The following is an 11520-nucleotide window of genomic DNA, read 5'->3' on the forward strand; positions in this document are numbered from 1 at the left end:
TTCCTTGTTTCTACCACTTTATCTTGCTTCTTTGTGTGGACTGTGATGGTCTGTTGTTTCCGAGGCATCGTGGCATTGTATTCAGATCTCTGTTAACTGTTTGTGAAGAGCAACCAAGGTGATTCAGGTTCTTCCTGATGGTTTTTTATCATTGGCCCGTTGGTGGAGAAGGAGGTAATGGCTCTCGCTTAGTAAATGAAGTTGCAGGAGGTGTGGGTGTAGTTGTGTCTTAAGCGGACTGTTGTTGTCTCCCACTCAGTTAGACACAAATTACAATTGAATAATAATCAAAAAACTAAAAGCCCATGGATGGAAAACACACCATGTAATCACACAGGAACAGTAACCAAAAAAAGAAAAAGGAGGAAAAAAAAAAAAAAGAAGAAAAAACAAGAAAACCGGCAATATCTGTGGATAGGGCACTAAGAACGAAAAAAGTAGAGAAGAATAATAAATGAAAAAGAAATGGGAAAAATGCAAAAAGAAAATCAAGGAACAGGGTTAACCAAGAGAGAAAAAAAAAAAAAAAACTTAAATTAAAAAAAATAATTTCAACCAGGCACAGGGAAAAGAAAAAATGTTGAAAATTAGGACCTGGGAAGGGGAAGATTAAGACTAATAATAAAAAAGTCAAAAGTATTAGTAATATTAGTTGTTTTAAAACAGACAAATACAAGCAAACTAATCACCAGAAAAAAGAAAGCAAATAAATAAATAAGAGAGGAAAAAAAAAATTTGATGGGAGCCAGGGCAGGGCACTCAGGCTCTGTCTGAGCACACAGATTGTGATGGAGTTCCTGTGGGTCCAGAAGGTAGGTGGGAGTGGGGAATGGCCGCACCATTCACCAAGTGGGTGTGGCGTATAAGAGTGCCAAGAGGAATGTTGTACCTTGTCAGTCTTGCAGGTCTCGAGTGTCCTTGGGGTTGCTGGAAAGCAGGATGTATTCTTAATCCCCAGAAATCTCTGAGAGCACTGCCTCTTTAAATATTCAAAATAGTCAAGCCGCTTTTTTAACCTTCAAAATGGCTGCGCCCTCCGGACCGCCAAAAGCCCACAGCTAGCCCTCCTTTCTCTCCACCTTCTCCGTTTGTTGCCCAGCCACCGTGCACAATCCTGCGTGCAGTCCCTGGCTAGCAGGGTGATTTTTACATTAGTCCTTAGGTACTACCACCACCCGGGAATCTCCAAGCTGTCTGTGCCGTCAGGATCGCTGCCAGACTGCAGCTTCGTATGTCTCCTTTTTTGGTATTTTCACGCAAATTCTTCTGCTAGTTGGGGTTTAGCCCACTTCTCTATCCTTCCCTTCAAGGCACAGGGGTCCAGGATTATCTTCTGTGTCTGTGTTAATTGGTTTCCCTTTTCTTTGTTGAAGAGGGTCTGTGCAGTCTTTCTGCCTAGTCCACCATCTTGCCAGCCACTCTCTAAGTCTTTGATTCCTCTTGAGTTCATTTTTTATATGGTGAGATAAATGATTCTTGTTTCATTTTTCTGCACAAAGATATCCAGTTTTGCCTGCATTCTTTGTTAAAGAGACTGTCTCTTGCCCATTTAATGAGTTTCAGGCCTTTGTCTAAGATCAACTGACCATAGGTGGATGGCTTCTCAATTTTGTTGGTCTATGTGTCTATCATTGTACCAATACCAGGCTGTTTGGATTACTGTTGCTGTATAGTAGGTTTTGTGATCATGGAGTGTAAGGTATAGTTCTGGTTACCTAGTGCTGCTCTGACAAGAATATACCACAAATGGGATGGCCTTAACAAACAAGAGTTTATTTTTACAATTTGGAGGCTTTAAGTCCAAGTTCAAAGTGCCAAGCTCTAGGGGCTGGGTGAAAGCCCCTCAGCCTTGGGCTTCATCTCTCCCTCCAGCTCCTGGCCCACTGAAGCTAGAGGCATCTCTTCACTAAACAACTACTGGCTGCTGAGGCTAACAAGCCCAAAATAGACAAATAAAATGGCACAGTCCTGATGTTACCAAAAGACACAGCAGGCCATTAATTCAAGTCCATTGTAAGTCTCAAGGTCAACAGAGCATGGCAGGCTGCTGAACAATGACATGGCTACATGCAGGGTTCAAGGTGCCATGAGCTAGAGACCATTCCCCAGGGCTTCTGCTTATATACAGGAAGCAGACCACATCCCTAAGGCAGTTACTCAGCTGCTCACAGTAGATTCCACCATGGAGTTGATTACCAGTCTCATCATGGGAAATACTACATCCAGCTGCCCAGCCACTCAACCAGGCCCTGCCAAGGTGACATACAAACTGAACTACCACAGGTATCCTACTTTGTTCTCCTTCTTTGGTAATGCTTTGCTTATCCTTGCCAATTTCCTTTCCATATACAGTTGCTGATTAGTTTTCCATCTCTTTAAAGGATGATGATGGAATGTGGATCAGGATTTCTTTATATCTGTAGATCATTTTGGGTAGGATTGATACTTTCACAAGTTAACTCCTGTTCATGAGCATAGTATATTCTTCCACTAATGTAGGCTATCTTTTGTTTCTTTTCTTTTTTGGTGAAAACATGCACAACAAGATATTTCACTAACATAACAACTTCCCCATTTACAGCTCAGGGACATTGGTGACATTTTTCATGTTGTGCTACCATTGTTGCTGTCCTTTTCCAAAATATTCTACCACCATTAGCATAAACTCAATGCCCTGCAAACAAAATCTTCCCCTTTCCCCCTCCCTCCTATCCCTGATAGTCACAAATAAGCTTTGATTTCTATAAATATATATATTTTTCAACCTATCTAGGAATTTAGCCTTCCCTCCCCTCCCACCCCTGGTAATCAACAAATAAATTTTCCTTCTATATATAAACCTTTCCTTGACATTTACAATAGTGAACTAGTACAATATTTGTCCTATGATTGATTTATTTCACTCAGTATAATACTCTCAAAGTTCATCCACACTATACCTTGTTATGCAGATTCTGCATTATTTTTTAGGGTTGTATAGTATTCCATTGTGTGTGTGTGCCAGTTTGTTTATACAATCCTCAGTTGATGGGCACTTACGTTGTTTCCATCTCTTTGCTTTTGAATAGTTCTCTGATGAACATGGACGTGCATATATCTATTCACCTACTGCTCTCAATTCTTTAGGATATATTCTTAATAATGGCATTGGTGGGTCAAACAGTATTTCTATTTACAAGTTTTTAAGGAATTGCCATCCTGATTTCCACAGTGGTTGTATCATTTTAAAGTCTCACCAGCAATGTATGAGAGTCCAAATCTCTCCATATACCTGCCGGCATTTGTTATTTTCTGTCTTGTTGAACTTTGCTATTAATGCTGAGGTGAGATGATTCTTGGTTGTTTTGACTTTCATCACTCTAATGGCTAATGATCATGAACATTTCTTCATGTGTTTGTTGGCTTCCTGAATATCTTCTTTGGTGAAGTGTCTGTTCATATCTTCTGCCCATTTTTAAAAATTGTATTGCATGTGTTTTTGATGTTGAGCTACTGGAGTTTTCTATAAATTTTAGAGATAAGTCCTTTGTCTGATATGTCATTGCTGAATATTTTTTCTCATTCTGTAGGTTCTCTTCTAACGCTTTTGGAGAAGTCTTTTGAAGCACATGAGAATTCAATTTTTAGAAGGCCCCAATCATCTAGTTTATCTTCTGCTGTTTATGCATCTTGGGTTATGCCTGATAGTCTATTTATGCCATAAATTAGGGCCCATAAGTTTGCCCCTATTTTTTCTTTGAAGAACTTTATAGTTTTAGATTTCACATTTAAGTTTTTGATCCACCTGGAGTTAGTTTTTGTGTTAGATTGGGTTCTCTAGAGAAACACAAAAAACCAGCAAGGTATATATATATATATATAGAGAGAGAGAGAGAGAGAGAGAGAGAGAGAGAAAGAGATTTATCTTAGGTAAGTGGCTCACAAGCGTATAGAAGCCGACAAGTCCAAGCTGAAAAGTCCGTCTCTGGAGGAGATGGGGCTTGAGGCCGCCTTGGCTTCCGCAAGCACCGGGGAGCCAAGAGATTCAAGCTGGCATGCAGTATATTGGTTGTTGTTTCCAATAAAAGATGAATCCGAGATCTCCAGGCTGAGCGGTGAGCCACTCACTCAAGGAAGTCTGTAGTTCGCAACACAGGGTTCCAATTCTTTAAGGAAGGAAATGCCATTCTTCCAGATTGTCCTTGGATATCATTGCAAGCAGGCCACACCCCTAGGGAAACTCCCCTTGGGCAGACTGGCCACTCAGAACTCAGTCATCTGATCCCATCATGGGAACAACCACACAGAACTGGGGTCCAGCCAAGTTGACACACAGCTCCAACTATCACAGTTTTCCTGTATGGTGTGAGATATGAATCTTGTTTCATTTTTATGCAAATGGATATCCAGGTTTGTCAGCACCATTTGTGAAAGAATCTCTCTGTTCATCATTTAATAGATTTTTTCCCTTTGTCAAAAATCAGCTGACCATAGGTCGATGGATCAATTTCTGGGTTCTCAATTCTGTTCCACTGGTCTATGTGTCTTTTATTGTACCAATACTAGGCTGTTTTGACAACTGTAGCTGTGTAGTAGGTTTTGAGATCTGTGAGTTTGAGACCTTTAACTTTGTTCTTCTTCAGTAGTGCTTTGCTTATCCAAGGTCTCTTTCCTTTCCATATAAAATTAGTGATTGGTTTTTCCATGCCTTTGAAGAATGTTGATGGAATCTGGATTGGGATTGCATTGAAAGTATAGATTGCTTTGGGGAGTATTGGCATTTTCACAATGTTCAATCTTCCTATATATGAGTTTGGTATGTTCTTCCATTTATGTAGGTCTGTTATAGTTTCTTGAAGAAGTGTTTTGTAGTTTTCTTTATATAGGCCTTCTGTATTCCTGGTAAGATTTATTCCCAAGTATTTTATCTTTTGGTAGCTATTGTAAGTGGTGTTGATTTCCTTATTTCCTTTTCAGAAACCCCTTTTGATGTAGAGGAATCCAACAGATTTTTCTGTGTTGATCTTCTATCCTGCCACTATGCTAAATCTGTCAGTATACTGCATTAGTTTTCTTGCTGAGTCTCTTGGCTTTTCTATGTATAAGATCATATCATCAGCAAATGGGGATAGTTTTACTTCTTTCTTACCAATTTGGATGCCTTTGGTTTCCCTTTGTTGCTTTATTGTCCTGGCTAGGATTTCCAATACAATGTTGAATAGAAGTGGTGATAGAGGGCATCCTTGTCTGGTTCCTGTTCACAAGGGGAATGGTTTCAGTCTCTCTCTGTTGAGAAGAGTTGGCTGTTGGTTTTGCATAGATGCCCTTTATTATGTTGAGGAATTTCCCTTCTATTCCTATTTTGCTGGGAGTTGTTTTTATCAAGAATGTGTGTTGGATTTTAGTGAATGCCTTTTCTGCATTGATTGATAGGATCATGTGATTATTTTCCTTTATTTTACTTATGTGATGGGTTGCTTATGTAATGGACTAATGTTGATCCATCCTTACATACCTGGTATGAATCCTACTTGTCATGATGTATTATTTTTTTGAGTTTACTTGCTAGGATTTTGTTGAAGATTTTTGCATCTATATTCATGAGGTATATTGGACTGTACTTTTCCTTTCTAGTGGTGTTTTTGCCTGGTTTTGCTATGAGAGTTATGCTTGCTTCATAAAATGAATTTGGGAGGAGGATTCCATCCTTTTCTATGTTCTAGCATAGTTTAAGTAGGATTTAGATTTGGTGTCAGCTCTTCTCTGAATGATTTGTAGAATTTTCCAGTGAAACAATCTGGGCCAGGACTTTTTTTTTGTTGGTAATTTTTTTATGACCTGTTCAATTTCTTCTTTTGTTTTGGGTCTGTCCAATTTTTCTACCTCATTCTGTGTTAGTTAGGTAAGTAGTGCATTCCTATAAATCTACCTATTTCTTCTAGGTTTTAAAATTTGTTGGAGTAGAGTTCTTTATAGTATCCTAATATTATTCTTTTTATTTCTGTTGGTTCTTTTTTGATTTCACCCCCATTTATTTCTTATTCATAATATTTGCATCTTCTCCTTTCCTTTTCTAAGTTAGTCAGTGGTTTGCCAATATTGTTAATCTTTTCAAAGAACAAACTTCTAGTCTTGTTGATTTTTTCTATTGTCTTTCTATTTTCTGTTTTATTTAGTTCTGCTCAAATTTTTATTATTTCTTTTCTTCTGGTGACTGTAGGTTATTTATTTTTTTTTTCCTGCTTTTATTCTAATTGTTGGAGATGTTGAGTTAAGGTGTTGATTTTGGTTTCTTCTTTTTGATGTATCCATCTATTGCTATAAATTGTCCTCTGATCACTGCTTTCACTGTGTGCCAAAGATTTTGATATATTGCATTTTCATTCTCATTTGATTCAAGGAATTTTTTAATTTCATTTTTTATTTCTTCTGTTACCCAGTTGTTCTTAAGGAGGGTGTTATTCAGTTTCCATGTGTTTGCTCTTTTTCCTTGATCTTCCTATTGTTGATTTCTAATTTTGAACCATTGTGATCTGAGAAGACGCTTTGCAGTATTTCAGTGTTTTTAAATTTATTGAGGCTTGCTTTATGGCCTAACATATAGTCTATCCTGGAGAATGTCCCATGTGCACTGGAAAAAATGTATGTCATGCTGCTATTGGGTGAAGTGCTCAGTAGATGTCTATAAAGTCAAGTTGGTTGATCATATTGTTTAGTTCTTGTGCATCATTTAGATTCTTTCCAGTTCTGTTTTTTATTGAAAGTGGTTTATTAAAGTTTCCTACTATTACTGTTGATTCATCTATTTGTCTTTTCAATTCTGTTACAGTGTGATATATGTACTTTGGGGGTCTTTTATTGGGTGTGTAAATATTTATAATGGTTATGTCCTCTTCTTCAATTGATACTTTGATCATTGTATAATGTTCTGCCTTGTCTCTTATGGATATTTTTGTCTTAAAGTCTACTTTATCAGAAATTAATATCACAACTCCTGCCCTTTTTCGGTTGCCATTTGCTTGATATATCTTTTTCCAACCTTTGATTTTTGGTCTATTTTTGTCTTTTCATCTAACGTGACTCTCTTGTAGGCAGCATATTGATGGGTTATGTTTTCTTATCCAGTGTGCAAATTTCTTTCTCTTGAGTGGTGCATTTAATCCATTTACATTCAGTGTAATTATTGACAAGTATGAACATATTGATGTCATTTGTTATGTGTTTTTTGTGGTGTTGTTGATTTCTTTGTTCCATATAATTTTCTATGCTGAGTTCATTTCGTTTATTAATCATGTTATCATCTCCTTCATTGCTATTGTTTTATTGAATGATTCAGGAAACATCAAAAAAGGTGGAAGGAATACACAGAATCACTGTACCAAAAAGAATTGTTCTATGGTCATCTATTTCAGGAGGCAGCATATGATTAAGAACCAATGGTATTGAAGGAAGAAGTACTAGCTGCACTGAAGGTATCAACAAAAGACAAGACTCCAGGAACTGACAGAATACCGATTGAGATGTTTCAACAAACAGATACCACAGTGGAGGTACTTACTCAGCTATGCCAAGAAATTTGGAAGATAGCTACATGGCCAACTGACTAGAAGAGATCCATATTTGTACCTATTCCAAAGAAAGGTGATCCCAGAGAATGTTGCAATTACTGAATAATATCATTAATATCACACACAAGCAAAATCTCGCTGAAGATAATTCAAAGATGATTGTAGCAGTATATTGACTGAGAACTTCAAGAAAGGCAAGCTGGATTCGGAAGAGGTTGTAGAATGAGAGATATCATTGCTGATGTGAGATAGATCTAGGCTGAAAGCAAAGAATACCAGAAAGATGTTTATTTGTGTTTTATTGACTGTGCAAAAGCATTAGACTGTGTGGATCATAAAAAATTATGAATAATATTGAGAAGAATGGGAATTCCAGAACACTTAATTGTGCTTGTGAGGAACCTGTACACAGACCAGCAGACTATCATTTGAACACCGCACGGGACTACTGCATGATTTAAAATCAGGAAGGGAGTGTGTCAGGGTTGTATCCTTTCACCATACTTATTCAATCTATATGCTAAGCAAATACTCCAAGAAGTTGGACTATGTGAAGAAGAGCATGGTATCAGAATGGGAGGAAGACTCATTAACAACCTGTGATATGCAGATGACACAACCTTGCTTGCTGAAAGTGAAGGTGTCTCAAAGCACTTACTGATGCAAATTAAAGACTACATTCTGCATAATGGATTACACCTTATCATAAAGAAAACAAAAATCCCTCACAACTGGACCAATAAGCAGCATCTTGATAAATGGAGAAAGGATTGAAGTTATCAAAGATTTCATATTCCTTGGTTCCACAGTCAACACCAGTGGAAGCAGCAGTCAAGAAATCAGATGATAAGGGGGAAGTTAGCGTTGTACCTGTAGCCCACATGTTTGTTCCCTCTAGCATCTTAATTCCTGAATAACTAGGTAAAGCAAATAGAAACAAAGATACTGGAGTTATCAGAGCTCTGGTAGCATAGTGGCTAAGGCACTTGACTGCTAACCAGAAGGCTGGCGGTTCAAACCCACCAGCCACTCCTCGGAAGGAAGGTTGGGCATTCCTACTTCCGTAGTGATACTGCCTCGGAAACCCAAGGAGGGGTCGCTATGAGTCGGGGCCGACTCGATGGCAAACAACAACAATAAGAAGATATGATACCAGATTTAGTGGAGGTGGAGAAAGAGAGCAGAATAAATAACTGTAGGAAATAAACCAGCCTGCCTAGCCAGTGGAGAGATGGAGAGACAGAGAAGCACAGGACTCATTAACAATACCAAAAAGATCAGTGGAAAGAAGGAGGAAAAAAAAAAAAAATCACAGAACCTACAGTGGCATTTGAGACTTGGAATACCCACACTGGGAGCTTTTGATGGAGACCTTGGAAGCTGAGCTGAATGAATAGATAACCTTACTGGGAAACAGATTAAAACCTCTCTTGGCGTGGGCTGCTGTAGAGTTTAGAAAGGAGTGGGGAAAATGGCAAACACCATCTGAGTAGGTGGAGTCTTGGAGAGAGAGCACAGCAGCAGGCTGGGGTTCAACACTTCCATGCCTGTTTTTAGCACAGAGTGGATCAGTGTACCGGGTTTTTGTGGCTTCTCAATCCAAGTGGAAAGTAGTGGCTCTCTACCCATTGGGGTCTCTGTTGATTTTGAACCACAGGTCTCTGATTGATAGTAAGATGTCATCATTAGTAGCCATCACAGGAAGAGACAAACCACATCGCCTAAACCAGCAGCACCTTGACCAAACATGGAAAATGGGGACCCACTATTAGCACTTATCTTTTTCTCTTTCATTTCTTTCTCTATTTTCCCCTTCCTTATCCAAAAGAAGGAACACAGTAAACCACCACAACACCTGCTTGTCCCAACTCCAAATCCTCTTCATGACAAACAGAGACCAGCATCCATATCCCCACCAGTGATTCCACCAATGCAGAGAACTGGAGAGAAACTCAGTATAGCTGAATTCATAACCAAAAAACCACACCTGCTGCATACTTTCAGATATAGTAAAACAAAATTGGGGTGAAAGAAATCAATACATAACTAATAGTTAAAGACAACAACTTCAAAATGTCTAAGAAACAACAGACAATCTCAAATAAAAAAATAAAATAAATATACTAAAAATAAAAAAGGACAAGATAATAAAAATAAAACCCCAGGCTGAAGAATTATTTATCATGGAAGAAGAACAAGCAATACAATACAATTATCTGAGAAAAAAATTAGAAGGTTTGTATATAGGACTCTCCAAGAGCTCAAGGGAACTAAAAACAGAATCAACAAGAAGACAGAACCATTCAGGAACAAAATGACAAGATAAATGGATAATTAGAACTTATACAAAAACAGCAGTTAGAAATCCAGAAGATGAACACTAAAATTACAGAATTAGACAACACAGTGGAAAGACAAAAGAATAGACTAAAAATGGCTGAAAAATGCAGTTCCCAAATAGAAGGCAAATCCCTTGATGGCAGCCTGTATGAAGAAAAATCAGAACAAAGATTTAAGAGAAATGAAAAGAACCTAAGAGTTATATGTGATAACATGAAGAGAAACCTGAGTTATATATGATAGCATGAAAAGAAACAACATATGCTTCATTGCAATACCAGAACAAGAGGAGGAAAAAACAAAATAAAAACAAAAACAAAATTGTGGAAGACTTGCTAACAGAAAAATTTCCTCATATCATAAAAAAAGAAAAGATATCTGTCCAAGAAGCTCCACAAACCCCATACAGGATGGACCCCCAGAGAAAGTCACCAAAACATATTATAATCAAACTCTCCAAAACCATAGACAGAAAGAATCTTAGAAGAAGCTTGGGAAAAATGAAATGTTAACTACGATGAGCAAGCAATAAGACTAAGTTCTGATTCCTCAACAGAAATCATGCAGGCAAGAAGGCAATGGGACAGCATATATAAAACACTGAAAGGAAAGAACTTCCAACCAAGAATTCTATATCCAGACAAACTGGACCTCAAATATGAGGGTGAAATAAAGACATTCTCAGACAAACAGTATGTTAGGCTGGATTTTCTGGAGAAGCAAAACCAGTAAAGCTTATATATATATATAGAAAGACAGAAATTTATCTTAGGAAAATGGCTCACACACTTGTAGAAACTGTCAAGTCCCATGTTCCTGGATCAAACATCAAGCTGGAGGCTTTTCCCAACTCATGCAGCTGCAGGGGCTGATGAGCTCAAGGTTGGCAGGCAGTAAACTGGCTGTTGACCCCAACGGATGACAAATCCAAGATCACCAGGCTGAATGGTAGATTGCTTGCTCACAGACAGTTGTAGGCAGCACAACAGGATCCAGATCCACTAAAGAGTCTGTCTTTTTCCCAGGATGTCCATATAAATATTGGAAGCAGGCCACACCTCTAGGGAAACTCCCTCTCAATGATTGGCTGCTCAAAGCATATACATCTGATCTCATCACAGGAATAACCACATCACAACTGCTTAAACCACTCAGAATCCTGGTCCAGCCAAGTTGACACACAACCCCAACTATCACAATCCACCCCTTTTCAACTTGGCTGTTGTACACATCTCCTCAACCACATATAATGTCTAAATAAGGACAATTACAAACTCATATTTGCACCTAACATGATACACTAACATACATACAACCCAAATACATTAACCTTATTTACGTTTCATAGTTAATAACAGAAGAAAACAAAAATATTTGATGCACACATGTTGCTGTTGTTGTTAAGTGCCGTCGAGTCGTTTCCGACTCATAGCAACCCCATGCACAGCAGAACGAAACACCGCCCGATCCCGTGCCAGCCCCATAATCCCTGCTATACTTGAGCCCATCATCACAGCCACTGTGTCAATCCATATCGTTGAAGGCCTCCCCCTCTTTCGTCGACCCTCCACCCTACCAAGCATGACATCCTTCTCCAGGGAATGGTCCCTTCTTACAACATGACTAAAATAGG

This window comes from Orycteropus afer, unplaced genomic scaffold, assembly GCF_000298275.1.
Source record: "Orycteropus afer afer isolate SDZICR_OR568_19922 unplaced genomic scaffold, OryAfe1.0 scaffold00004, whole genome shotgun sequence".
Lineage (NCBI taxonomy): Eukaryota > Metazoa > Chordata > Mammalia > Tubulidentata > Orycteropodidae > Orycteropus > Orycteropus afer.